General features: G+C 39.7%; 1 protein-coding gene across 16 annotated transcripts in view; it reads left to right on the top strand.

Moving 5' to 3' along the window:
• Positions 1–26,961, top strand: part of MEF2A (myocyte enhancer factor 2A) — a 199,730-nt gene that overhangs the window by 51,302 nt on the left and 121,467 nt on the right. Inside the window, exon 3 of one of the 16 annotated variants that reach the window (XM_065905909.1) lies at positions 14,410–14,466. The exons of the other annotated variants lie outside the window; for them this stretch is intronic. The gene's annotated coding sequence lies outside the window, so the exon portion shown is untranslated. The remainder of the gene's footprint in view (positions 1–14,409; positions 14,467–26,961) is intronic. 16 annotated transcript variants of the gene reach the window in all.

Below are 26,961 nucleotides of genomic sequence, written 5' to 3'. Positions count from 1 at the left end.
AGAAAATGGGAGAGAAGGTATTTCTCTGTGGAAATGAATATAAATATGTTTGTGAAGTGCAATGTGTAGCTATAATACAGTTAGATCTTTATTCATTTATATGATTTTGTCACTTAACTGTCACACATAGCCCAACACTGTTTGAATGAGAAAGAAGTTTAGTGCTGTAACGTAATAAAGCAGTTGCTCTGAGCTAGGGATGTGCATCATAATAGGTACGTACATAACAGTGTGTGAAACCTTTAAAAATTACTCTTGCTTAGGCTTTAGTCTCAATTATGATTTGATAGATTTTTGTGGGGCCAGGGTAAGTTCATGCATGCAAAATAGATGTTTTAGCTCCTCAGTTGAATTTATATCCATTTAAGTTGAGAGTCACTGCATTAAATTGAGGCGTTTTATTGATTTATTTATTGAAATATATAGTTATTATTGTTTGGTGCATAAACACTAACCAGCTATAGTAACTGAGAGACCCTCACTCTAAAGTATACCCTCCTCACCCCCAACCCACCTGGCCACCCTCTGTCACCTGAGGTAGCCGTTGGTAATCCAGAAATTGTGATTCCTCTAATCCTCCAAGAACAGAGATTGGGAGGAATATTGATTTATTGATTTTTTTTTTTTATCTTGGCTACATTGAGGCAGGGTCAATAATGGGAAGTAGGCAGAAGCTCAGTTTCTTCTGCAAATGCTTGAAACTATATCCTTGGCAGATAACAGGAAGGGCGTTGTCACTGCAGAATAAGAGGGATTGGCAGATGGAGACCTTGTAGGAGGTCAGAACTCTCTCAGTTAACTGATAACTGCTCATAGCCTTTGTATTTTGGCAGCCCATTATAGCTCCAGATAAATTGCCCTCTGATGTTGGAACTATGGAGATAGTTCAGTGGACATAGGAAGGAAGGACATAGTGCAGTGTTGTGGTTTCTTTTATACAGCCACACACAATTTAGAAGAAATTGTCTTAATACTAGGCTCATGAAATTGGAGTTGCATCACACCTTGAAGATTTTGCAGTTCAGTTTATTTAGTGACGGATCCTTCCCATCCAAAAATGTCCCCCTGACATTTTTAACTGATCGCCTTTCTTCAGCCACTGTTTAAATTGTCCTACTGATGATGCTGTGCTGTTGTTTCCCTCCCTGTGCTGTATAGTAGGTTCTTACTACTTGTCTCTTTTATACGTAGCTGTGTATATTAGTTGATCCCAATCTTTGATTTATCCCCCACTGCCCCCCCAGCCCATCATGATGCTTTATTGTTGTACTGCACATGGCATTGGTGCCAGAATTTTAACTCTGCCTCCTTGGTGTAACTTTGGGTGATGACTAGCCATTTTGTCCTCAGTTGCTTCACTTTGGAGATGGAGCAAATGCTAACTACCTCACAAGGTTATTGGGACTACTAAATGCGATAGCACACATTAATTTTTGACACAGCTATTGGTACATGTAGATACTGGGTAAATGTTAGTGACCTGTAGTTCAGTGAAAAACAACTGACTTCTTTCAAAAGGATGACTTTAGAGAATTTTCATAGCCTGGGGCCTGAAATTTTTCTTATACTTTGATTTATTGCCTCCTTTCATTAACTAAGCAACTTTTTATTGAACATCCATTTTGGGCAGGGTACTTTGGTGGGCTTTAGGGGCAAATACAACAGACTTGATCCTGTCCCTCCCTGAGCTTAGTTTGGCAGGGGAGAAAAAGAAACATACATTGTACAAAAAATTTATTACATTTGGGGAAAATGCCATAAAAGAGAAGAATAGTATGCTCTGAAAGTATATGAGAAGTCCCAGCATAGTTGGGAACATTTCATGGAGGAAATAATCGTAATCCTGAGACATAAAAGACATGTAGGGCTCTTAGTAAGTGGGGAGGTGTTTGAGACGAGATCTAGTAAGAAATAGCAAGCTGGTAGTAAAGGCCTTGCAGCAAGGAGTTAGCATTCTAAGTACAAAAGGTCTGTGCTCAGAAGGTTACTGGGCAAGAGAAGGAGTGACAGGGAAAGAGGGCGGTGGGAAAGAAGATTAGACAGGGCTTTCTGGGACATGGTGCAGACTTAGACTTAAGAACAGTGGCAAGTGACATCACTGCATTTTAAAATTGATCTAGTGAAAATCAGGAGATTGGAGAGAAATAAGAATGCATGCTGAGTCCACTTAGTCGGCTATTGCAGGGCCTAGGCTAGAGTGTTAATGGCTGTTCTTAGAAGCAGACTACTGTGTTATGACTGGAGATGTGAATTGGAACCAGATCTTATGATGGCTTTAATCTTGCAGGCAGTGTGGAGTCAGTGGAGATTTTATAAATGGGAATGATTTGTCTAAATCAGATATATAAAAACATTACAGGTAGCAGTGTGAGTATTGGTTGGAGCACAGCAGGAAAGGTGTGATACTTGTAGGACACCTAGGTTGAGTAGTTGAGAATTTGATGGGGATTTGCAGACCAGAAACCAGAGACCCCACAGGGACTGAGCCAGACCTGCCTTTGAGTGTTTGTCTCCTGCAGCGATACGGGTAAGCAGTGGCCTGCCTCAGGGGCAGGGGCTCTGGGTGCAGCAGACCTGGGTGTGGCATAAGCCTTCTTGGAGGATGTCGCCATTAACCCCACCAAAGAGCTGTGAGAACTTACACAGAACTGGAGAAACAGACCCTTGGAGGGCACAAACAAAACCTTGTGCACACCAGGACCCAGGAGAAAGGAGCAGTGACCTCATAAGAGATTGACCCAGACTTGCCTGTGAGTGTCCAGGAGTCTCCGGTGGAGGCCTGGGTCAGCAGTGGCCTGCTGCAGGGTTAGGGGCACTGACTGCGGCAGTGCCTGTCTGCATGGGACCTTCTGAAGGAGGTTGCCATTATCTTCATTACCTCCACCATAGTTTGGTCTCAGGTCAAACAATAGGGAGGGAACACAGCCCTGCCCATCAGCAGAAAATTGGACTAAAGATTTACTGAGTCTGGCCACACCCATCAGAACAAGACTGTTTCCCCTCAGCAGTCTCTTCCATCAGAAACCTCTCCCATAAGCCTCTTATCCATACTCATCAGAGAGCAGACAGAAGGAAAACCACAATCACAGAAAACTAACCAGTCCGATCACATAGACCACAGCCTTGTTTAACTCAATGAAACTATGAGCCATGCTGTGTAGGGCCACCCAAGACGGATGGGTCATGGTGGAGAGTTGTGACAAAACATGGTCCACTGGAGAGGGGAATGGCAAACCACTTCAGTACTGTTGCCTTGAGAACCCCATGAACATTATGAAAAGGCAAAAGATAGGACACTGAAAGATGACTCCTTAGGTCAGTAGCTACACAATATGCTACTGGAGATCAGTGGAGAAAAAACTCCAGAAAGAATGAAGAGACGGAGCCAGAGCAAAAACAACACCCAGTTATGGATGTGACTGGTGATGGAAGTTAAAGTCTGATGCTGTAACGAGCAATGTTGCATAGGAATCTGGAATGTTAGGTCCATGAATCAAGGTAAATTGAGGGGATCAAACAGGAGATAGCAAGAGTGAACATTGACATTTTAGTAATCAGTGAACTAAAATGAACTGGAATGGGTGAATTTAACTCAGATGACCACTTTATCTACTATTGTGGGCAAGAATCCCTTAGAAGAAAAGGAGTAGCCCTCATAATCAACAAAAGAGTTCAAAATGCAGTACTTGGATGCAATCTCAAAAATGATAGAATGATCTCTGTTTGTTTCCAACCCACACCATTCAATATAACAGTAATCTAAGTCTGTATCCCTACAATAATGCTGAAGAAGCTGAACTTGAATGGCTTTCTGAAGACCTACAAGACCTTCTAGAACTAACACCCAAAAAAGATGTCCTTTTCATTATTTGGGGCTGGAATGCAAAAGTAGGAAGTCAAGAGATAGCTGGAGTAACAGGCAAATTTGGCCTTGGAGTACAAAATGAAGCAGGGCAAAGGGTAACAGAGTTTTCCCAAGAGAACACACTGGTCATAGCAAACACTCTCTTCTAGCAACACAAGAGATGGCTCTACACAAAGACATCACCAGATGGTCAATAATGAAATCAGATTCATTATATTCTTTGCAGCCAAAGATCGAGAAGCTCTATACAGCCAGCAAAAACAAAACCGGGAGCTGACTGTGGCTCAGATCATGAACTTGTATTGCCAAATTCTGACTTAAATTGAAGAAAGTAGGGAAAACCACTAGACCATTCAGATATGACCTAAATCAAATCCCTTACGATTATATAGTAGAAGTGATAAATAGATTCAAGGGATTAGATCTGATAAGAGTGCCTGAAAAACTATGATGGAGGTTCATGACATTGTACAGGAGGCAGTGGTCAAGACCATCTCCAAGAAAAAAAAAATGCAAAAAGGAAAATGGTTGGCCGAGGAGGCCTAACAAATATCTAAGAAAAGAAGAGATGTGAAAGGCAAAGCAGAAAAGGAAAGATAAACTCATTTGAATGCAGGGTTCCAAAAAATAGCAAGGAGAGATAAGAAAGCCTTCCTCAGTGATCAGTGCAAAGAAATAGAGGAAAACAATACAATGGGAAAGACTATAGAGATCTCTTCAAGAAACCAAGGGAACATTTCATGCATAGATGGCCATAATAAAGGAGAGAAACGGTATGAACCTAACAGAAGCAGAAGATATTAAGAAGAGGTAGGAAAAATACACAGAAAAACTATGCTAAAAAGATCTTCATGACTCAGATAACTGTGATGGTGTAATCACTCACCTAGAGCCAGACTTGCTGGAATGCGAAGTGAAGTGGGCCTTAGGAAGTATCACTAGGAACAAAGCTGGTGGAGGTCATGGAATTCCTGTTGAGCTCCTTCAAATCCTAAAAAATACTGTGAAAGTGCTGCATTCAATATGCTAGCATATTTGGAAAACTCAGCAGTGGCCACAGAACTGGAAAAGGTCAGTTTTCATTCCAATTCCAAAGAAAGGCAATGCCAAAAAATGATCACACTACTGCACAATTGCACTCATCTGGCATGCTAGTCAAGTTATGCTCAAAATTCTCCAAGCCAGGCTTCCACAGTACATGAACCATGCACTTCCAGATATTCAAGCTGGATTTATTTATTTATTTTTTTTAAATTTAATTTTATTAGTTGGAGGCCAATTACTTCACAACATTTCAGTGGGTTTTGTCATACATTAACACGAATCAGCCATAGAGTTATACGTATTCCCCATCCCGATCACCCCTCCCACCCCCCCTCCACCCGACTCCTCTGGGTCCTCCCAGTGCACCAGGCCCGAGCACTCGTCTCATGCATCTCACCCGGGCTAGTGATCTGTTTCACCATAGATAATATACATGCTGTTCTTTTGAAACATCCCACCCTCACCTTCTCCCACAGAGTTCAAAAGTCTTTTCTGTACTTCTGTGTCTCTTTTTCTGTTTTGCATATTGGGTTATCATTACCATCTTTCTAAATCCCATATATATGTGTTAGTATGCTGTAATGTTCTTTATCTTTCTGGCTTACTTCACTCTGTATAATGGGCTCCAGTTTCATCCATCTCATTAGAACTGATTCAAATGAATTCTTTTTAACGGCTGAGTAATATTCCATGGTGTATATGTACCACAGCTTCCTTATCCATTCATCTGCTGATGGGCATCTAGGTTGCTTCCATGTCCTGGCTATTATAAACAGTGCTGCAATGAACATTGGGGTGCACCTGTCTCTTTCAGATCTGGTTTCTTCGGTGTGTATGCCCAGAAGTGGTATTGCTGGGTCATATGGCAGTTCTATTTCCAGTTTTTTAAGAAATCTCCACACTGTTCTCCATAGTGGCTGTACTAGTTTGCATTCCCACCAACAGTGTAAGAGGGTTCCCTTTTCTCCACACCCTCTCCAGCATTTATTGCTTGTAGACTTTTGGATAGCAGCCATCCTGACTGGCGTGTAATGGTACCTCATTGTGGTTTTGATTTGCATTTCTCTAATAATGAGTGATGTTGAGCATCTTTTCATGTGTTTGTTAGCCATCTGTATGTCTTCTTTGGAGAAATGTCTGTTCAGTTCTTTGGCCCATTTTTTGATTGGGTCATTTATTTCTCTGGAATTGAGCTTCGGGAGTTGCTTGTATATTTTTGAGATTAATCCTTTGTCTGTTTCTTCATTTGCTATTATTTTCTCCCAATCTGAGGGCTATCTTTTCACCTTACTTATAGTTTCCTTTGTAGTGCAGAAGCTTTTAAGTTTCATTAGGTCCCATTTGTTTAGTTTTGCTTTTATTTCCAATATTCTGGGAGGTGGGTCATAGAGGACCCCACTGAGATTTATGTCGGAGAGTGTTTTGCCTATGTTCTCCTCTAGGAGTTTTATAGTTTCTGGTCTTACATTTAGATCTTTAATCTATTTTGAGTTTATTTTTGTGTATGGTGTTAGAAAGTGTTCTAGTTTCATTCTTTTACAAGTGGTTGACCAGTTTTCCCAGCACCACTTGTTAAAGAGGTTGTCTTTTTTCCATTGTATATCCTTGCCTCCTTTGTCAAAGATAAGGTGTCCATAGGTTCGTGGATTTATCTCTGGGCTTTCTATTCTGTTCCATTGATCTATATTTCTGTCTTTGTGCCAGTACCATACTGTCTTGATGACTGTGGCTTTGTAGTAGAGTTTGAAGTCAGGCAGGTTGATTCCTCCAGTTCCATTCTTCTTTCTCAAGATTACTTTGGCTATTCGTGGTTTTCTGTATTTCCATACAAATTGTGAAATTATTTGTTCTAGTTCTGTGAAAAATACCGTTGGTAGCTTGATAGGGATTGCATTGAATCTATAGATTGCTTTGGGTAGAATAGCCATTTTGACAATATTGATTCTTCCAATCCATGAACACGGTATGTTTCTCCATCTGTTTGTGTCCTCTTTGATTTCTTTCATCAGTGTTTTATAGTTTTCTATGTACAGGTTCAAGCTGGATTTAGAAAAGGCAGAGGAATCAGAGATCAAATTGCCAATGTCCGTTGGGTCATCGAAAAGCAAGAGAGTTCCAGAAAAACATCTGCTTTATTGACTATGCCAAAGCCTTTGACTTGTGGATTACAATAAACTGGAAAAATTTTAAAGAGATGGGACTACTAGACCACCTGACCTGCCTCCTGAGAAATCTGTTTGAAGGTCACGAAGCAACAGTTAGAACTGGATGTGGACCAGCAGACTGGTTCCAAATTGGGAAAGGAGTATGTCAAGGCTGTATATTGTCACTCTGCTTGTTTAACTTATATGCAGAGTACATCAGGCGAAATGCCAGGGTGGATGAAGCACAAGCTGGAATCAAGATTGCCAGGAGAAATATCAATAACCTCAGATATGGAGATGACACCACCCTTACAGCAGAAAGTGAAGAAGAACTAAAGAGCTTCTTGATGAAAGTGGAAGAGGAGAGTGAAAAAGTTGGCTTAAAGCTCAACATTCAGAAAACTAAGATCATGGCATTGGTTCCATCACTTCATGGCAAATAAATGGGGAAACAATGGAAACAGTGATAGTCTTTATTTTGGGGGCCTCCAAAATCTCTGCAGGTGGTGACTGCAGCCATGAAATTAAAGACACCTGCTCCTTGGATGAAAAGCTATTCCAACCTAGATAGTGTATTAAAAAGCAGAGATATTATTTTGCCAACAAAGGTCCATCTTGTCAAAGCTATGGTTTTTCCATTAGTCATGTATAGATGTGAGAGTTGGACTATAAAGAAAGCTGAGCGCCAGAGAACTGATGCTTTTGAACTGTGGTGTTGGAGAAGACTCTTGAGAGTCCCTTGGACTGCAAGGAGATCCAGCCAGTCCATCCTAAAGGATATCAGTCCTGAATATTCATTGGAGGGACTGATACTGAAATTGAACCTTCAGTACTTCGGCCACCTGATGCGAAGAACTGACCAATTTGAAAAGACCCTGATGCTGGGAAAGACTGAGGGCAGGAGGGGAAGGGGATGACTGAGGACGAGATGGTTGAATGGCATCTCTGACTTAATGGGCATGAGTTTGAGTAAGCTGTGGTAATTGGTGATGTACAGGGAATCCCGGCCTGCTACAGTCCATGGTGTCGAAACGAGTCGGACCTGACTAAGCGACTGAACTGAGTATCGAAATCTACAAGTTTACTGTTCCCTTATCCTGCTTTATCTTTGTTACAGTCATTTGTTAATCTGCCTTTTCATTTTCATATGATTATTGTCAAGTAGTTAGAATAGGAAAAAGAGTCCAAGATGGCAGAATCAGGCTGAGGGTAATAATTAACAACAGCACAAAAGTCAATGAAAGGGAAGGTGAAGGACCAGAGTGGGAGTCTTCAGCAAAAAAATGCCAAAATACACCCCCTTTCTCTGCGTTTAACCAATCAGGTGAATACTGGTTCAGTTTCCCTATTTGCATAGGGTGTAAACTGACCCCAGGGAAAGTATAATCCTCGTATTTGCATAGGGCTGGTCCTTCTAGTCAAGGCTATGGTTTTCCCAGTGGTCATATATGGATGTGAGAGTTGGACTGTTAAGAAAGCTGAGCGCTGAAGAATTGATACTTTTGAACTGTGGTGTTGGAGAAGACTCTTGAGAGTCCCTTGAACTGCAAGGAGATCTAACCAGTTAATCCTAAATGAAATCAGTGCTTAATGTTTATTGGAAAGACTGATGCTGAAGCTGAAACTCCAATACTTTGGCCACCTTATGTGAAGAGTTGACTCATTGGAAAAGACCCTGATGCTTGGAGGGATTGGGGGCAGGAGGAGAAGGGGACGACAGAGGATGAGGTGACTGAATGGCATCACTGACTCGATGGACATGAGTTGCAGTAAACTCTGGGAGTTGGTGATGGACAGGGAGGCCTGGCATGCTGAGATTCACGGGGTTGCAAAGAGTCGGACATGACTGAGCGACTGAACTGAACTGAATTGAACCAATCAGGCCTCAGAGGGAGGAGACAAAGTATAAAAAGGGAAGCCAGATGGGATGGGACTCCCTCCTGGATGGACCTCCACTTGCCTCTGGGGGGTGAACTGCCTGCTTCCTGCTTGAGTTGTAATAAAGCTGTAACTAGTTTGTCCTTATGAATGCTGCCTGCTTAATAAAATCCTGCCTGTTTGAGCTACAAGTGATTTGTCGTTAAAAAATGATCCACTACAGTGAGACAAGAACCAATGGTGAGGACTAAACCAACCAGACATTCAGTTCAGTTCCAGTTCAGTTTCTCAGTCGTGTCTGACTCTTTGCCACCCCATGAATCTCAGCACGCCAGGCCTCCCTGTCCATCACCAACTCCTGGAGTCCATCCAAACCCATGTCCATCCAGGTGGTGATGCCATCTAACCATCTCATCCTCTGTCATCCCCTTCTCCTCCTGCCCTCAGTCTTTCCCAGCATCAGGGTCTTTTCCAAGGAGTCAGCTCTTCACATCAGCTGGCCAAAGTATTGGAGTTTCAGTGTCAACATCAGTCCTTCCAATGAACACTCAGGACTGATCTCCTTTAGGATGGACTGGTTGGATCTCCTTGCAGTCCAAGGGACTGTCAAGAGTCTTCTCCAACACCACAGTTCAAAATCATCATTCTTCAGCGATCAGCTTTCTTTATAGTTGAACTGTCACGTCCATACATGACCACTGGAAAAACCATAGCCTTGACTAGATGGATCTTTGTTGGCAAAGTAATGTCTCTGCTTTTTAATATGCTGTCTCGGTTGATCATAACTTTCCTTGCAAGGAGTAAGTGTTTTTTAATTTCATGGCTGCAATCACCATGTGCAGTTATTTTGGAGCCCAGAAAAATAAAGTCAGCCACTGTTTCCACTGGTTCCCCATCTATTTGCCATGAAGTGATGGGACCGGATGTCATGATCTTAGTTTTCTGAATGTTGAGCTTTAAGCCAAATTTTTCACTCTCCTCTTTCACTTTCATCAAGAGGCTCTTTAGTTCTTCTTTACTTTCTGCTGTAAGGGTGGTGTCATCTGCATATCTGAGGTTATTGATGAGCCTGGCACTCTTGATTCCAGCTTGTACTTCCTCCAGCCCAGCTTTTCTCATGATGTTTTTCTGCATAAGCAGGGTGACAGAATACAGCCTTGATGTGCTCCTTTTCCTATTTAGAACCAGTCTGTTGTTCCATGTCCAGTTCTAACTGTTGCTTCCTGACCTGCATACAGGTTTCTCAAGAGGCAAGTCATTCAGGTAAGACCATTCAGGCATGACCTAAATCAAATCCCTTATGACTATACAGTGGAAGTGAGAAATAGATTTAAGGGACTAGATGTGATAGACAGAGTGCCTGACGAACTGTGGATAGAGGTTCGTGACATTGTACAGGATACCGGAATCAAGACCATCCCCAAGAAAAAGACTTGCAAAAAAGCAAAATGGCTGTCTGAGGCCTTACAAATAGCTGTGAAAGGAAGGGAAGTGAAAAGCAAAGGATTAAAGGAAAGATATACCCATTTGAATGCAGAGTTCCAAAGAATAGCAAGGAGAGATAAGAAAGCTTTCCTCAGTGATCAATGCAAAGAAATAGAGCAAAACAGTAGAATGGGATAGACTGGAGATCTCTTCAAGAAAATTTGAGATACCAAGGAAACATTTCCTGCAAAGATGGGCTAAATAAAGCACAGAAATGGTAGGGACCTAACAGAAGCAGAAGATATTAAGAAGAGGTGGCAAGAATACATAAAAGAACTGTACAAAAAAGATATTCACGACCCAGATAACCACAATGGTGTGATCACTCACCTAGAGCCAGACATCCTGGAATGTGAAGTCAGGTGGGCCTTAGAAAGCATCACTAGGAACAAGGCTAGTGGAGGTGATGGAATTCCAGTTGAGCTATTTCAAATCCTGAAAGATGATGCTGTGAAAGTGCTGCACTCAATATGCCAGCAAATTTGGAAAACTCAGCAGTGGCCACAGGACTGGAAAAGGTCAGTTTTCATTCCATTCCCAAAGAAAGGCAATGCCAAAGAATGCTCAAACTGTCGCACAGTTGCACTCATCTCACACACTAGTAAAGTAATGCTTAAAATACTCCAAGCCAGGCTTCAGCAATACGTGAACCGTGAACTTCCAGATGTTCTAGTTGGTTTTAGAAAAGTCAGAGGAGCCAGAGATCAAATTGCCAACATCTGCTGTATCATCGATAAAGCAAGAGAGTTCCAGAAAAGCACCTGTTTCTGCTTTATTCACTATGCCAAAGCCTTTGTGTGGATCACAATAAACTCTGGAAAATTCTGAAAGTGATGGGCATACTGACTGTCTGACCTGCCTCTTGAGAAACCAGACATTATGAGAATCAATTATAGGAATTGATTGCTCATCTTTGACTTCTGCCTTCTGTCACCCAATACTGCTATGGTTTGACAGTGTTTCGTTGTGTGCTCAACTCACACAACATTTCTTGTAAAGACTGCTGTGTTGTGTTGTTCATTCGATAAGTTTTGTCCAGCTCTTTGCAACCCCAGGTACTGAAGCATACCAGACTTCCCTGGCCTTCACCATCTTCCAGAACTTTGTCTCTAATTCATGTCCTTTGAGTCAGTGATGCCATCTAGCCATCTCATGGGCTGCCGCCCTCTTCTCCTATTACCTTCAATCTTTCTTATCATAAGCTCTTTTCCGAAGAGTCTTTGCATCATGTGGCCAAAGTATTGGAGTTTCAGCACAGTCCTTCCAGAGACTATTCAGGGTTGATTTCTGTTAGGATTGACTGGTTTTGTCTTGTAGGCCAAGGGACTCTCAAGAGTCTTCTCCAGCACCACAGTTTGAAAGCATTAATTCATCTGCTCTCCAGCTTCTTTATGGTCCGTCCCACTCTCACATCTCTATGGTTCAACTCACATCCGTACCTCACTACTGGAAAAGCCATACTGCATGGGCCTTTGTCAGCAAAGTGATGTCTTTGCTTTTTAACACGCTGTCTAGGTTTGTCATAGCTTTCCTTCGAAGGAGCAAGTGTCTTCTAATTTCATGGCTGCAGTCACTGCCCACAGTTATTTTTAGTCAAAGAAAATAATATCTGTCACTGTTCCCACTTTTTCTCCATTTGCCGTGAAGTGATGGGGCCAGATGCCATGATACTAGCTTTTTGAGTGTTGAATTTTTAAACAAGCCTTTTCACTCTCCTGTTTCACACTCATCAAGAGGATCTTTAGTTCCTCTTCACTTTCTGCCATTAGAGTGGCATCATCTGCATATCTGAGGTTGATATTTCTCCCAGCGATCTTGTTTCCAGCTTGTGATTCATCCATCCTGGCATTTTGCATGATGGACTCTGCATATAAGTTAAATAAGCAGGGTGACAGTATACAGCCTTATCATACTCCTTTTGCAATTTTGAACCAGTCCGGTGTTCCTGTCGTGTTCTAACTGTTGTTTCTTGACCTGCATACAGGTTTCTTAGGAGGCAAGTAATGTGGTCTAGTATTCCATGTCTTTAAGAATTTTAAATTTGTTGTGATCCACACAGACAAAATCTTTAACATAGTTAAGCAGAATAGATGTTTTTCTGGAATTCCCTTGATTTCTCTTTGATCCAAAAATTTTGGCAAAATTTGACCTCTGGTTCCTCTGCCTTTTCTAAACCCAGCTTGTACATCTGAAACTTCTTGGTACACACACTGCTGAAGCCTAGCTTGAAAGATACTGAGCATAACCTGAAATGAGAAATGAGTGCAGTTGTCCAGTAGTTTGAACATTCTTTGGCACTACCCTTCTTTGATCCCAAAGAATGAAAACTGACCTTTTCCAGTCTGGTGATCACTGCTGAGTTTTCACAGTTGCTGACATATTGAGTGCAGCACTTTAACAGCGTATGTTAGGATTTGAAATAGTTCAGCTGGAATGTCATCACCTCCACTAGCTTTGTTCTTGGTACTGCTTCCTAAAGCAGGCCCACTTGACTTCGTACCCGTGTGTCTGTCTCTAGGTGAGTTATCACATCATTGTGGTTATCTGGGTCATGAAGATGTTTTTTGTACAGTTCTTCTGTGTATTCTTGCCACTTCTTAATATCTTCTGCTTCTATTAGGTCCATGTGATTTTTGTCCTTCATTGTTCCTGCCTTTGCATGAAATGTTCCCCTTGGTATTTCTGATTTTCTTAAAGAGAAACAATCTTTCCTATTCTATTATTTTCCTCTGTTTCTTTGCATTGTTCACTTAGGAAGGATTTCTTACCTCCTCTTGCTGTTCTTCGCTACTTTGCATTCAGATAGGTATTTCTTTCCTTTTCTCCTTTGCTTTTTGCTTCTCTTCTTTTCTCAACTACTTTTAAGCCCTCCTCAGACAACCTTTTTGCATTTCTTTTTCTTGTGGATGGTTTTGATCACTGCCTCCTGTATAAAGTTACGAACGTCCGTCCATAGTTCTTCAGACACTCTAGCAGACCTAATCCCTTGAATCTATTTGTCATTTCCACTGTATAATCGTAAGGGATTTGATTTAGGTCATACCTGAATTGTCTAGTGGTTTCCCCTACTTTCTTCAATTTAAAGTCTGAGTTTTGCAATAAGGAGTTTGTGATCTGAGCCACAGTCAGCTCCTGGTCTTATTTTTGCTGACTGTATAGAGCTTCTTCATCTTCAGCTGCAAAGAATATAGGCAATCTGATTTTGGTATTGACCTTCTGGTGGTATCCATGTGTAGAGCTGTCTCTTGTGTTGTTGGAAAGGGTGTTTGTTATGACCAGTGCATTCTCTTGGCAAAACTCTGCTAGCATTTACCCTGCTTTACTTTGTACTCCAAGGCCAAACTTGCCTTTTACTACACGTGTCTCTTGACTTCCTATTTTTACTTTCCAGTGCCTTAGTATGAAAAGGACATCATTTTTTTGTGTTAACTTCTAGAAGGTTTTGTAGGTCTTTGTATAGCTGTTCAACTTTAGCTTCTTCAGCATTAGTGTTTGGGGCATAGACTTGGATTACTGTGATATTGAATGATTTGCTTTGGAAACAAACCGTGAGTATTTTGTCATTTTCAAGATTTTACCCAGGTACGGCATTTCATAATCAGTGTTTAAGGAAACATTAGTGTCATTTGATTTTTTTCCTACCAACTTTTGTAGCAGCCTATTTCTCCCATGTTCTGCCAACAGTGAATTACTTCTTGTGTCCTGTCTCCTCAGAAAGGCTTGTTATCCTTTATAGTTTACATGGTTGTCTTGCAACCTCAGCTTCTTGATAGGTTCAAGAAAATTATGCTCTTGTTAGGATAGGAGCCTCTAATGTTTTTAACATCCTTGTGCTCAGTTTTTAACATCCTCGTATCCAACTCTTTGAGACCCTGTGGACTGTAGCCCACCAGGCTCCTTTGTCCATGGGATTCTATAGGCAAGAATACTGGAGTGGGTTGTTATGCCCCCTTACATGGGATCTTCCTGATCCATGCTTCTCCTGCATTTCAGGCAAGGCAGATTCTTCACCACTGAGCCACCAGGGAAGCCTTAACATCTTTAGCTGAAGTGAGTGTGTTTTTTTCTTTTAAATAGATAAAGTCCTTTCTTGTATAAAGTTTAGAGTTGCAAAAAATGTTAATATCAATTAGGTAATTAATGTGAATATTTTCTTAAATATGTATGTTTTAGGGGTTTTGGCTACATGTTAGTTCTTTGGAAGTATACACTCAAATTAATTAAAATTGAATGAATCACATCTTGGGATGATAGAAATGTAATGAAAATATGTCAAAATTTTGGGGATGCATTTTTTTGATAATTACATAAATTCTGCCCTAAAAATTATCAGTTGTTGTCTTGAATTCCTTTAGGAGTGAAAGGCTGAACTCTGTTAGGAGTCTTCCTTCTATTTGTAATGGCCAGAGTAAAATGAAGTAAAGCATAGCAGGTTAGAGATTTTTGTTCCCTGTTTGTTTTATGTTCTGTCTGTAGAAGAAAGTAATGATGCTAAACTAGAATGCTACATAGAGCTAGAATATTCATATGAGAATGTTTAAGTCTCTTTTTGCATCTGTGCTTTTTATACCTTTATTATTTTTTACACTTAACTAAACATTGAAACACTTGAAGATTTTTCCTTACCCTTGGCTGTTCTGAAAATATATTGTTTTTAATTGCTGTCAATAAATACCTTATCAGTTAAACTGGGCAAATTTCGCTGAGTTCAAAGTATTACTTTCCTTATGGTCTTGTTTGTCTTGCTATCTGGAAATCTAATTATTTTGAAAATAATGCAAAGTTTTTACCTTCCCAGAATTGTCCTTCCTTCTAGAAAATAATAATGTTGAAAATGCGATCCTTGCCTGCATAAATGTCACGTGAAACATTGTGCTAGGATGCCTTTATCCGTCTCACTTCTTTCCCTGAACAACTTTGGGATTGAGGAGACTTCCTTTGCTTCTGGACACAGTTTACTTATGTAACAGGAAGATATTGGGATTCATGTCTCTTTCTAACTATTGGACATTAATCGTTCTAAAGTAATAGTAAGGCTTAGGGGAAAGTGTTTAATGTAGATGCATGCTAATAAGAACTGTTATGAGTGATTTTCTGAGAATCTAGTCAAAGATGGGAAAGTTTTCTTCATACTCTTGTTAAGATGTCACTGGAAAGCAGTCATGATTGTTTCCTGGCTCTTGACTTTCAGTTGATTTTTTTTATCGCACAACTGTAGCTACAAAATATGTATTTATAATTAATTTTTTAAAATTAACCAACACAAGCTTTTGGAATGACAGAGTAATGATACTTCTGGGCACCTGTGGAATTGTTACTATATCCTTATTATGTGGATAGACCAGACAGATCCCTCCCTTCAGTTTCAAAAGATTTACCATGATTACTGTGAGAATGACAGCTGAGAGTCATAGTAGCACTTTCACATTTCATTTGAGAGGATTTAGGAAAATTGATGTAGGATTTTTTTGTTTGTTGGCAGCATTTTGTGGTTTTCCTAAAAGTACAAAAACACAGTAGAAAATAGTGTCTTATCTGACCAGGGAAATCAGTTTGGACAAATACAATCATTTTTCCCACTCCCATAGTGACATCTTTAGGGCTTCCTGGTGACTCAGTTAAAGAAGCTTCCTGCAATGCAGGAGACCTAGGTTCGATCCCTGGGTCAGGAAGATCCCCTGGAGAAGGGAATGGCTACCGACTCCAGTATTCTTGCTTGGAGAATTCCATGGACTGAGGAGCTTGGCGGGCTGCAGTCTACAGGGTCACAAAGAGTCAGACATGACTGAACGACCAGCACTTTCATTTCACTTTCAGTGACATCTTTAATAATTTTTTGGAGGTCCTTGAAATTTATACACTGATGGTTTATGTTGTCTGCATGTTTCTTTTTAGAAGTATGTAAATATTAATTAGAATTGTGGAATGTTAGAGCTGAAGTCCTGGCTAGCATTAAGGGAACACTTTATATATGCTTGGCACTCTAAGAAGAATTTTATGCAAATTGCATGCATTTGTTCTTTAGAATGTCCATATGATACATATATATGTTGTTATTATCCATAGTTCATAATTTTGCATAGAGAAGTCAGATGATATTTCCAAGGTCACACAAAGCCAGATAGAACTATGAGTTATTTTCACATTACATTTAGGATAAAGTTCATATCTCCTGCTTACATCTCCAGTATCATCTTTTTTTCATTATCCTACCTGTGGCACAACCATTTCAGTTCCTTATAGTTTTGTTAGTTTCATATTCTGTCTTTCATACCATGTACTCTCTATCCCAGTAAATATATTAATAAACTTGAAATCAAACAAACCAATTAAATGAAACAGTTGCTCCCTCCTCTTGTTGTCATTGTTCAGTCGCTAATTCGTGTCCAACTCTTTGCAACCCCATGAACTGTAGCACACCAGGCTCCTTTGTTCTTCACTAGCTCACAGTTTGCTAAGTTCATGTCCATTGAGTTGGTGATGCTATCTTCTTTTCTCCTGCCCCCTTCTCCTTTTGGCTTCAATCTTTCCCATCATCAGGGCCTTTTCCAGTGAGTTGACTCTTGGTACTAGGTGGTCAAGATATTGGAACTTCAGCTTCAGCATTAGTCCTTCCAGTGAATCTTCAAAAGCTTCACAATTCAAGATCATCAGTTTTTTGGCGCTCAACCTTCTTTATGATACAGCTTTCACATCCCTACAGGACTGCTGGAAAAACCATAACGTTGGCGATACGGATCTTTGTTGGCAAAGTGATATCTCTGCTTTTCAGTACACTGTCTAGGTTTGTCATAGCTTTTCTTTCAAGGAGCAAGTGTCTTTTACTTTCATGGCTGCAGTCATCATCTGCAGTAATTTTGGAACCCAAGTAAATAAATCTGTCACTGCTTCCACTTTCCCTGCTTCTGCTTTCTCCCTTTTACTATGTTTGTAAATTGTATGTATTTATGTTTGTTTTGGAATGTAGTACTATACTGACATTTATTCCCATAGCTCTCTTAAAGATAGAAAGTTTTTTTAGTTTTTATTTTAAACATTCATATTTGGTTCCTTTGTATTTAGCCTAGTGCCTAATACTCAATATTTCCTGGTTGTATGATACATTACACTGAACTTTGTAACTTTGAGACTGTTACTTCTAAACATTAGTTTCTCTTGTCCATAAAATGAATAGGAATAACATGTTTGTTCTTCTTTTCTCTTTTAAAATTCAATACTTGTAAGTTTCATTATGTTGATTTTATTTATCAAGCTTTTGGTATTAAGCCTGCTTTCATCATATTATATTAATAAATGGTATATGTTACAATGAAATTTAATGAGGAAAATGAAGATGATCTCTATGAATTGATATAATAAGTGAAAAAGAAGATACAGTAAGTGAGAAAAAGTTGCAAAAGAGCAGGCACAGATATAGAATTTTATGTTTGAAAGAAGATATGTATCTGTATAACTTATCTATATCATCTTAGTTTTATAGAGTAGAAACAGAAAAGATAAACTAGTAAATGTTGAAATTGATTACCTGTAAGAGGAAGGAAGGGGAAAGAGATAGGGAAAGTGGACACTTGCTTTGATTCTAGGTTTCAGTATAGTTTTGATGTGTATAAATTTGTTAATATTCTACATATTAAAAAAATTCAAAGGATATGGGGGAAAATCCTAGAACTGAATGTGCACAGAAATGAACTCATTTGTGTATATAGTTAGTGAATAGCTACCATCACTCAGAATAGGGGAAGCAACTGATCCAAATGATTTTTCAATATAGTACTTGACGATATCTTCTTATTCTATGTAAAAAAGAACATATGGAGCTCTTTCAGTGATTTGGGGTTGGGGGGCAGGTGTTAATACTATATGTGAGTTGGTCTTCCCAGGTGGTGCCAGTGGTAAAAAAAAAATCTGCCTGCCAATGCAGGAGACACAAGAAACGTGGGTTTGATCCCTGGCTTGGGAAGATCCCTTGGAGTAGGAAATGGCAGCCCACTCCAGTATTCTTGGAAGATTCCATAGACAGGAGCCTGGCTGACTACAGTCCACTGCAGTCCATGGGGATGCAAAGAGTTGGACTTGACTGAGCACACAGATGCACACGCAAAGTTTAAGTGGGACAGCTCTAAAACTGCTCTGTGTGTATGGTAGGCAGTGCTTCCGTGCCAGGGGCTTCTGACCCCTGAGGAAGACAACTTTGGGATATATTTTATTTTTTATTATTTATTTTTATTAGAATATAGTCACTTTACAGCATTGTGTCAGTTTCTGCCCTGCAGCAAAGCGAATCATCAATACATACATTCCCTCCTTTCTGGATTCCCTTCCTATTTGGGTCACCAAGAGCACTCAGTAGTTCCCTGTGCTGTGCAGTAGGTTTTATTAGTTACCTGTTTTACACGTGAAAGTGAAAGTCACTCAGGCGTGTCCGACTCTTTGTGACTCCATGTATCATACAGTCCATGGACTTCTCCAGGCCAGAATACTGGAGTGGGTAGCCTTTCCCTTCTCCAAGGGATCTTCCCAACCCAGGGATTGAACCCAGGTCTCCTGCATTCCAGGTAGATTCTTTACCAGCTGAGCCACAAGGGAGGCCCATTTTATACATAGTAGTGTATATGTCATTCCTAATCTCCTAGTTCATCCCATATCCCCCCTGCCCTTCCCCTTTGTATCCATACATTCGTCTGTATGTCTGTGCCTATTTCTGCTCTGCATATAAGATCATCTGTACCATTTTTCCAGATTCAACTTATACGAGTTAATATATGATAATTTTTTCTCTTTTTCTGTCTAACTTTACTCTGTATGACAGTCTCTAGGTTCATCCATGACTATTTCATTCTTGTTAATGCCTGAGTAATATTCCATTGTGTATATATGTACTGCATCTTTATCCATTCATCTGTTGATGGACATTTAGGTTGCTTCATGTCATGTCTGTTGTAAATAGTCCTGCAGTGAACATTGGGGTGCATGTATCATTTTAAATTATGGTTTTCTCCAAGTATATGCCCAGGAGTGGGGTTTTTGGATCATATGGTAGTTCTGTTTCAGTTTTTTGAGAAGTTTCCATACTGTCCTCCATAGTGGCTGTATCAGTTTACATTCCACCAACAGTGTAAGTCTGTTCCCTTCTCTCTATACCTTCTTCAGCATTTATTATTTGTAGATGTTTATAGTGGTGGCCATTCTGACTGATCATACCTCATTTTAATTTTGATTTTCATTTCTCTAATAATTAGTTATGTTAAGCATTGTTTCATGTGTTCATTGGCCATCTGTTGTATCTTCTTTGGAAAAATGTCTGTTTAGGTCTTCTGTCCATTTTTTGATTGGTTTGTTTGTTTCTTGATATTGAGCTGCATGAGCAGTTTGTATATTTTGGAGATTAATCTTTTGTCTTTTGTTTCACTTCCAAATACTTTCTCCCGTTCTGAGGGTTGTTGTTTTTGTCTTGTTTATGGTTTCCTTTGCCTTGCAAAAGCTTTTAGGTTTAATTAAGTCCCGTTTGTTTGTTTTTGTTTTTATATTCATTGCTCTAGGAGGTTGCTCAAAATAGATCTTGCTGCATTTTATGCCAAACAGTGTTCTGCCTATATTTTCTTCCAAGAGTTTTGTAGCGTCTGAATTACCTTTAGGCCTTTAATCCATTTTGAGTTTATTTTTGTGTATGTTGTTAGGGAATGTTCTAATTTCATTCTTTTACATGTAGCTGTCCACATTTTGCAGCACCACTTACTGAAGAGACTATATCTTGTCCATTGTATATTCTTGTCTCTTTTTTGTCATAGATTAGGTTATCGTAGGTATGTTGGTTCATCTCTGGGCTTTCTGTCCTGTTCCATTGATCTGCATGTGTGTGTGTGTGTGTGTGTGTGTGTGTGTTCTGCATTTGTGTGTGTGTGTGATCTGCATTTGTGTGTGTGTGTGTGTGTGTGTGTGCACGTGCGCACGTGCCAGCACCACACTGTGTTGATTTCTGTAGCTTTGTAGTATAATCTGAAGTCATGGAGTCTGAGTCCTCCAGCTCTGTTTTTCTTTCTCAGGATTGCTTTGACTGTTTGGAATCTTTTGTGTTTTGATACAAACTGTAAAATTTTTTGTTCTGGTTTTTAGAAAAATGACATTGGTAATTTGATAAGAATTGCACTGAATCTGGAGATTGCTTTGGATAATACAGTCATTTTCACAATATTGGTTCTTCCAATTATGAATATGGTATATCTCTCCAGCTGTTTGTGTTGTCTTTGATTTCTTTCATTAGTATCTTATAGTTTTCTGGGTACAGGTCTTTTGATTCCTCAGGTAGGTTTGTTCCTGTGCAATTTATTATTTTAGTTGTAGTGGTAAATGAGATTGTTTCCTGAATTTTTCTTTCTGATCTTTAGTTGTTAGTATATAGGAATGCGAGAGATCTCCATGTATTGAATTTTGTGTCATTCAGCTTTGCTGAACTCATTGGTTGGCTCTAGTAGTTTCTAGTGGCATCTTTAGGATTCCTTTTTTTTTTTTTAAGGCTTTTCATTGTATAGTACCATGTCATCTGCAGACAGTGACAGTTTTACTTCTTCTTTTCTAATGTGGATTTCTTTTATTTCTTTTTCTTTGATTGTTGTGGCTAGGACATCCAAAACTTAAGTAATTGTGGTGAGTGGGCACTCTTGTTTTTTTCCTTTCAAAGAGAAGACACTCTTAAGTTTTTCACCATTGAGAATAGAGTTTGCTTTGGGTTTGCCATGTTGTTGTTCAGCTGTTGTGTCCAACTCTGTGGCCTTTTTTATGTTGAGATATGTTCCCTTTGTGCCCACATCTGGAGAGTCTTGTTTTTTTTAATCGTAAATGGGTATTTTGTCAAAAGCTTTTTCTGCATCTGTTGAGATGATCATATGGTTTTTATTCTTCAGGTTTTTAATAGGGTGCATTACATTGGTTGATTTGTATATATTAAAGAATCCTTGCATCCCTGGGATAAATACCACTTAATCATGATATATGATCCTTTTAAGGTGTTGTTTGATGCAGTTTGCTAGTATTTTGTTGAGGATTTTTTGTGTCTTAGTTTACCAGTGATATTGACCTGTAATTCTAATTTTGGTACCAGAGGATGGTGGCCTCATAGAATGAGCTTGGAGTGTTGCTCCCTCTGTAATTTTTTGTTTTTTTTTTGGAACGATCTGAGAAAGATAGGTCTTCGCTCTTCTGAAAATTGATAGAATTCACCCATGAAGCCACCTGGTCTTGGACTTCTGTTTGTTGGAAGATTTTAAATCATAGTTTCAGTTTTATTACCTGTGACTTATCTTTTCATATTTTCTATTTCTTTCAGGTTCAGTCTTGAAGATTGCATTTTTCTAAGAATTTGTACATTTCTTCCAGGTTGTCCATTTTATTGACATATAGTTGCTTGCAGTAGAACGTTTGTGTTTCTGCAGTGTCAGTTGTAACTTCTTTTTCATTTCTAACTTTATTGATTTGGGTCCTCTCCCTTTTATTTTCTTGTTGAGTCTGGCTAAGGGCTTATCAATTTTGTTTACCCTCTCAAAGCACCAACTGTTTCCTTCATTTCTACTTCATTTATTTCTGCTTTGATTTTATTATTTCTTTCCTTCTGCTAACTTTGGCTTTTGTTTTTCTCTCTCTCTAGTTGCTTTGGGTATAAGATTTGATTGTTCATTTGAGATTTTTCTTGTTTCCTGAGGTAGGATTTTATTGCTATAAACTTCTCTCTTAGAAGTCCTTTTGTGGCTTTCTACAGTACTCTTGCCTGGAAAATCCCATGGATGGAGGAGCCTGGGAGGCTGCAGTCCATGGGATCGCAAAGAGTTGGACACGACTGAGCAACTTCACTTCACAGGTTTTAGGTCATTGTGTTTTCATTGTCATTTGTTTCTAGATTATTTTTTTTATTTCCTCTTTGATTTCTTCATTGATCTCTTGGTTATTTAGTAGCATGTTGTCTAGCTTCCATGTGTTTTTTTTTTTTTTTTAAGTTTTTTCCTGTAATTGATTTCTGATCTCATAGTGTTTTCAGAAAAGATGCTTGATACTATTTCATTTCTTAAATTTTCCAAGGCAGATTTATGACCCAAGAGGTGATCTGTCATGGAGAATGTTCCATATGCATTTGAGAAGAAAGTATATTTTGCTGCTTTGAAATGCAATATTCTAAGTGGAAGCAGGGCAAAGGCTAATAGAGTTTTGCCAAGAGAACACACTGGTCACAGCAAACACCCTCTTCCAACAACACAAGAGAAGACTCTACACATGGGTATCACTGGATGGTCAACACCGAAATCAGATTGATTATATTCTTTGCAGCCAAAGATGGAGAAGTTCTATACAGTCAGCAAAAACAAGACCGGGAGCTGATTGTGGTTCAGATCATGAACTCCTTATTGCCAAATTCAGACTTAAACTGAAGAAAGTAGGGAAAATCACTAGACCATTCAGGTATGACCTAAATAAAATCCCTTATGACTATACAGCGGAAGTGAGAAATAGATTTAAGGGACTAGATCTGACAGACGGAGAGCCTGATGAACTATGGGCGGAGGTTCGTGACATTGTACAGGAGACAGGGATCAAGACCATCCCCATGGAAAAGAAATGCAAAAAGCCAAAATGGCTGTCTGAGGAGGCCTTACAAATAGCTGTGAAATGAAGAGAAGCTAAAAGCAAGGGAGAAAAGGAAAGATATTCCCATTTGAATGCAGAGTTCCAAAGAATAGCCAGGAGAGATAAGAAAGCCTTCCTCAGCAATCAGTGTAAAGAAATAGAGGAAAACAACAGAATGGGAAAGACTAGAGATCTCTTCAAGAAAATTAGAGATACCAAGGGAACATTTCATGCAAAAATGGGCTCGATAAAGGACAGAAATGGTAGGGACCTAACAGAAGCAGAAGATATTAAGAAGAGGTGATAAGAATACACAGAAGAACTGTACAAAAAAGATCTTCATGACCCAGATAATCACAGTGGTGTGAACACTCACCGAGAGCCATACATCCTGGAATGTGAAGTCAAGTGGGCCTTAGAATACATCACTATGAACAAGGCTAGTGGAGGTGATGGAATTCCAGTTGAACTGTTTCAAATCCTGAAAGATGATGCTGTGAAAGTGCTGCACTCAATATGCCAGCAAATTTGGAAAACTCAGCAGTGGCCACAGGACTGGAAAAGGTCAGTTTTCATTCCAATCCCTAAGAAAGGCAATGCCAAAGAATGCTCGAACTACCACAAAATTCCACTCATCTCACACACTAGTAAGGTAATGCCCAACATTCTCCAAGCCAGGCTTCAGCAATCTGTGAACCGAGAACTTCCAGATGTTCAAGCTGGTTTTAGAAAAGGCAGAGGAACCAGAGATCAAATTGCCAGTATCCACTGGATCATCACAAAAGCAAGAAAGTTCCAGAAAAACATCTATTTCTGCTTTATTGACTATGCCAAAGCCTTTCACTATGTGGATCACAATAAACTGTGGAAAATTCTGAAAGAAATGGGAATACCAGACCACCTGACCTGCCTCTTGAGAAACCTGTATGCAGGTGAGGAAGCAACAGTTAGAACTGGACATGGAACAACAGACTGATTCCAAATAGGAAAAGGAGTACGTCAAGGCTGTATATTGTCACCCTGCTTGTTTAACTTGTATGCAGAGTACATCATGAGAAATGCTGGGCTGTAAGAAGCACAAGGTGGAATCAAGATTGCCGGGAGAAATATCAATAACCTCAGATATGCAGATGACAACACCACCCTTATGGCAGAAAGTGAAGAGAAACTAAAAAGCCTATTCAAGAAAGTGAAAGAGGAGAGTGAAAAAGTTGGTTTAAAGCTTAACATTCAGAAAATGAAGATCATGGTATCTGGTTCCATCACCTCATGGGAAATAGATGGCAAAACAGTGGAAACAGTGTCAGACTTTATTTTTTTGGGCTCCAAAGTCACTGCAGATGGTGACTGCAGCCATGAAATTAAAAGACACTTACTCCTTGTAAAGAAAGTTTTGACCAACCTAGAGAGCATATTAAAAAGCAGAGACATTACTTTGCCAACAAAGGTCCATCTGGTCAAGGCTGTGGTTTTTCCAGTGGTCATGTATGGATGTGAGAGTTGGCCTGTGAAGAAAGCTGAGCACCGAAGAATTGATCCTTTTGAACTGTGGTGTTGGAGAAGACTCTTGAGAGTCCCTTGGACTGCAGGGAGATCCAGCCAGTCCATCCTAAAGGAGATCAGTCCTGGGTGATCATTGGAAGGACTGATGCTGAAGCTGAAACTCCAGTACTTTGGCCACCTCATGCAAAGAGTTTACTCGTTGGAAAAGACCCTGATGCTGGGAGGGATTGGGGGCAGGAGGAGAAGAGGATGACAGAGAATGAGAAGATGGCTGGATGGCATCACTGACTCGATGGGCATGAGTTTGAGTAAACTCCGGGGATTTGTGATGGGCAGGGAGGCCTGGCGTGCTGCGATTCATGTGGTCGTAAAGAGTCGGACACGACTGAGCGACTGAACTGAACTAACTGAACTGAAGTATCAGTTAAGTGTGTATGGTATAATTGTCAGTTAAGGCTTGTATTTCCTTATTAATTTCCTGTCTGAATGATCTGTCCTTTGGTGTAAGTGGAGTGTTAACGTCCCCCACAGTTTTTATGTTAGTCAGTTTCACGTTTTATAGCTATTAGCATTTGTCTTTTGTACTGAGGTCGCTCCTATGTTGGATGCATATATATTTACAGTTATCTCTTCTTGAATTTATCCCTTGATCATTATATTCTATCCTTATGTGTCTCTTGTAATACTCTTTATTTAAAGTCTATTTTGTGTAATATGAGTATTGCTATTTTAGCATATTTTTTGATTACCATTTGCGTAGGTTGTCTGTTTCCATCCCCTCACTTTCAGTTTGTATGTGTCCCTAGATCTGAAGTGGGTCTCTTGTAGACAGCATGCATATAAGGTCTTGTTTTTGTATCCATTCAGGCAGTCTGTGTCTTTTGGTTGAAGCAATTAATGCATTACATTTAAGGTGAGTATAAATATGTGTGTTCCTGTTTCTATTTTCTAAATGTTTTGGGTTTGTTTTGGTAGGTCTTTTTCTACCCTTGTGTTTCTTTCTTAGAGTAGTTCCTTTTATATTTGTTGTAAATCTGCTTTGGTGGTCATGAGTTCTCTTAGCATTTTCTTGTCTGTAAAGTTTCTTCACTTAATTCATTATTTCTTGATTTCTTCATTGAACTTGAATGAGATCCTTGCTGGATAGAATAATATTGGTGGTAGCTTTTTCATTTTCATTAGTTTAAATGTATCCTTCCACTCCCTTAATGGCCTGCAGAGTTTGCATTGAAAAATCAGCTAATAACCTTATGGGAATTCCCTTGTATGTTATTTGTTGCTTGTCTGTTGCTGCTTTCAGTTTTTTTTCTTTGTATGTTGTTCTTGTTAGCTTGATTAATAGGTGTCTTGGTGTGTTTCTCCTTGGGTTTACCCTGTATGGGACTCTGAGCTTCCTGGATTTAGGTGACATTTTCCTTTCCCATATTTGGGAAATTTTTGAGTATAATCTCTTCAAATATTTTCTCAGGCTGTTTCTCTTTCTCTCTAATGTTGGTGCATTTAACGTTGTCCCAGAGGTCTGTGAGAAAATCCTCATTTCTGTTCATTCTTTTTTCTTTCTTCTGCTCCATGGCAGTTATTGCTGTCTTTCAGCTCCCTTATCTATTCTTCTGCCTCATTTATTCTGCTGTTGGTTCCTTCCAGTGTTTTTCATGTCATTTATTTTGTTGTTCATCATTGGTTGGTTGTTCTTTAGTTCTTCTAAGTCCTTGTTAAAGATTAACTATATCATTTCGATCCATGCCTCCATTCTGCTTTTGAGATCTTTGATCATCTTTATTCTCTTTACACTTAATTCTTTTTTGGGTAGGTTGCCTAATTTCTCTTAATTTATTTGATCTTGTGTGTTTTTACTTTCCTCCTTCCTCTGCAACATACTTCTCTGTTGTCTCATTTTGTCTAACTTACTGGTTCTGTGGTCTGTCCTTTTCACAGGGGCTTCAGGGCCATAGTTCCATCTGCTTCTGTTGTTCTGCTCCCTGGTCAGTGAGGTTTGTCCAGGGGCTTGTGGAGGCTTCCTTGTGAAAGGGACTGGTAGATGGAGCTGTGTCTTTCCCCTCTGATGAACAGAGCTGTGTCAAGTTGTGTGTTTTGGGGTGTCTCTGAGTTTAGTACAACTTGAAGCAGCCTTCCTGCTAATGGATGGGGCTTTGTTCCTGTCTTGCTAGTTGTTTGGCATGAGGTGTCCAGCACTGTCACCTGTAGGCAGTTGGGTGGAGACATGTCTTGGAGTCGAGATGGATACCTATGGGAGAGCTCATGCTGATTAATATTTTATGTACCTGGGAATTCTCTGGCAGTCCACTATCCTAGACCTGGTGCTCCCACTCTGGAGGTCCAGGCCCAACCCCTGACATGGGAATTAAGAACCCACAAGCCATACAGCACAGCCAGAGAAAAAAGAAAATAAAGGAAAAGAACAGAGGCAAG

This window comes from Muntiacus reevesi, chromosome 15, assembly GCF_963930625.1.
Source record: "Muntiacus reevesi chromosome 15, mMunRee1.1, whole genome shotgun sequence".
Taxonomy (NCBI): Eukaryota; Metazoa; Chordata; class Mammalia; order Artiodactyla; family Cervidae; genus Muntiacus; species Muntiacus reevesi.
The sequence above is the reverse complement of the archived record's forward strand: the minus strand, read 5'-3'. Positions and strand labels throughout refer to the sequence as shown.